Below are 3,485 nucleotides of genomic sequence, written 5' to 3' on the forward strand. Positions count from 1 at the left end.
AGCTGCCCATTTAGTCTCGTGTATCTACTTGAGCTAAGAAGCACACTCTTCACGAGTATCATTTTATGTCCCACAGTCCAGTCCAATCCCTGTCTGAAGAGTTGGCCTTGGAAATTGTTTTAGTTCTGGGCTGCCAGAGAATCCGGGGGCCGTGCTTTCTGGGGTTCCTCCAGTCTCAGGCCATTAAGTCTTGTCTTCTTACTAGAATTTGAGTTCTGCACACCACTTTCTTCCTGCTCCATCAGGGACTCTCTGTTGTGTTCCCTGTCAGGGTGGTCACTGGTGGTAGCCGGGCACCATCTAGTTCTTCTGGTCTCGGGCTGATGGAGTCTCTGGTTTATGTGACCCTTTCTGTCTCTTGGGCTAATATTTTCCTTGCATCTTTGGTGTTATTCATTCTCCTATGCTCCAGGTGGGTTGGGACCAATTGATGCATCTTAGATAGCTGCGTGCTAGCTTTTAAGACCCCAGACGCCACTCATCAAAGTAGGATGCAGAACATTTTCTTAATAAACTTTGTTACACCAATTGACCTAGATGTCCCCTGAAACCATGGTCCCCAGCCCCCTGCCCCTGCTACTCTGTCCCTCAAAGTGTTTGGTTGTATTCAGGAAACTTCTTAGCTTTGGTTTAATCCAGTTGTGCTGACTTCCCCTGTTGTGTGTGTTATCCTTCCCTTCACCTAAGATAATTCGTGTCTACTGTCTAGTTAGTGAATACACCGCTCCATCCCTCCCCACCCTCGTCACCATCAAAGAACGTTTTCTTCTGTGTTTAAACCTTTTCTTGAGTTCCTATAATAGTGGTCTCATACAATATTTGTCCTTTTGTGACTCACTAAATTCACTCAGCATAATGCCTTCCAGATTCCTCCATGTTATGTTTCACAGATTCATCGTTGTTCTTTATGGTTGCATAGTATTCCATTGTGTGAATATACTATAATTTGTTTATTCATTCCTCTGTTGATGGGCACCTAGTTTGTTTCTATCTTGTTGCTATCGTGAACAGTGCTGCAGTGAGCATGGGTGTGCATATATCTATTCATGTGATGGCTCTTATTTCCCTAGGATATATTCCAGGAAGTGGGACTGCTGGATCGATTGGTACTTCTATTTCTAGCTTTCTAAAGAAGCACCAAATCGATTTCCAAAGTGGTTGTACCATTGTACATTCCCATCAACAATGTATAAGTGTTGCAGTCTCTCCACAACCCCTCCAACATTAATTTATGTTTTTTGGTTTAATACTAGCCTTGCTGGGGTGAGATGGTATCTCATTGTAGTTTTGATTTGCATTTCTCTAATGCCTAATGATCATGAGCATTTTCTCATGTGTCTGTTAGTGGCCTGAATGTTTTCTTTGGCAAAGTGCCTGTTCATATCCTTTGCTCATTTTTTAATTATTTGTCTTTTTGTTGTTGAGGTTTTGCAGTATTTTGTATATTTTAGAGATTAGATGCTGATCAGATCTGTCATAGCCAAAAAATTTTTCTGAGTCTGTAGGTTGTCTTTTGACTCTTTGGGTGAAGTCTTTTGATGAGCATAAGTGTTGGATTTTTAGGAGCTCCCAGTTATCTAGTTTCTCTTTTGGTGTTTGTCCACTGTTACTTATGGTTCATATTCTGTTTACTTCATGTATTAGGGCTCCCAGCATTGCCCCTATTTTTTCTTCTATGATCTTTATCGTTTTTGATTTTATATTTAGGGCTTTGATCCATTTTGAGTTAGTTTTTGTGCATGGTGTGAGGTGTGGGTCTTGTTTCAATTTTTTTGCAGATGGATATCTGGTTATGCCAGCACCATTTGTTAAAGGAACTGTCTTTTCCCCAAGTGACGAACTTTGGGCCTTTGTCAAATATCAGCTGCTCATAGGTGGATGAATTTACATCTGGATTCTCAATTCTGTTCCATTGGTCTATGTATCTGTTATTGTACCAGTACCCGGCTGTTTTGACTACAGTGGTGTTATAATAGGTTCTAAAATCAGGTAGTGTGGGGCTTCCCACTTTGCTCTTCTTCTTCAGTAATGCTTTATTTATCCAGGGCCTCTTCCCTTTCCATATGAAGTTGGTGATTTGTTTCTCCACCTCATTAAAAAATGCTGTTGGAATTTGGATAGGGATTGCACTGTATCTGTAGATCACTTTAGGTAGAATTGACATTTTCTCAATGTTGAGTCTTCCTATCCATGAGCAAGGTATGTTTTTCTACTTATGCAGTTCTCTTTTGGTTTCTTGCAGTAGTCTCTTACAGTTTTCATTGTATAGGTCTTTTACATCTCTGGTTAGATTTATTCCTAAGTATTTTATCTGCTTGGGGACTATTGTGAATGGTGTTAATTTGGTGATTTCCTCTTTGATGTTCTCTTTGTTGGTGTAAAGGAATCCAACTGATTTTTGTATGTTTATCAAGCATCCTGATACTTTGCTGAAATCTTCTATTAGTTCCAGTAGTTTTCTTGTGGATTTTTTGGGGTTTTCTGTGTAAACCAAATTCTTAAAAACATTTGAAATTTCTAATTGTCAAATGATGTCTTCATGTGATAGAAGAAGATACAAGACAAGTAATAGAAATAAAGATTCCCTAACTATTCTAATTCCTCAAATAAGAAATTTGCAAAACAATAAATTAACATTGGCTTGGAAAATATGTTTTACTTTTAATCTCAAATTCACTTTAACTGCTTGACAATAATTTAATATATAAAAATACTCTAAATTATTTGATAACATTTATAGAGCATTACTTCTCTGGATAGACATGATTCACACAATCGTTTTTAATTAATGCTGAAAAAATTACTTGATAATTTTAATCATAATTAATGATTAATTGATTAACACTTACTACAGTAATATAGATGGCACAAGGACAATAAAGGAAATAATCTGATAATTGCTCACTGTGCAATTCTGCCCATTAGTAATAATAATTCAAGAATTTGATATATACCCCACTCCATTGCATTACATATTTCTTTGTGTGTGATTTCATCAACAGCAAAAAAATGTACATAATGTCAAGACTTTTTTCTTTCTTCTTTCTTCTTTCTTTTTCTCTTCCTTTCTTCTTTAAGAGTAGTTCAACCAAAAATCACCAGCCCCTTGCTTGTACTCTTCCTTCTTACTACCCTTTTCACTTTAATTGAGCACAAGGCCCAGTGGGACAACAACTCACTGATACAGCTGTCCCGGACTTACAGCTTGGGAGCCAACCTAACTAAATGCTGGGTCTGCTTCGAGGACCAACAGACAGTAATAGCATCTGGCAACAGATTAAAGGCTTTTTACCTTTGCTAACTTGGTTTTTACCCCTGCTGGGACCCGCTGTTACCCTTCTCCTCTTGCTTCTTTTTGCCCCGTGCCTTTTTTTAAACTACTCGCCCAATTCGTCTCATCTAGACTCCAAAAGTTCCATTTAAAATTAATGGTAGTGCAGGGCTCTCAGCCCCTCTCTGGTGAAGAGCCATCCCAACCATTAGAT

Source organism: Trichechus manatus, unplaced genomic scaffold (assembly GCF_000243295.1).
Source record: "Trichechus manatus latirostris isolate Lorelei unplaced genomic scaffold, TriManLat1.0 scaffold00079, whole genome shotgun sequence".
NCBI classification, from domain to species: domain Eukaryota; kingdom Metazoa; phylum Chordata; class Mammalia; order Sirenia; family Trichechidae; genus Trichechus; species Trichechus manatus.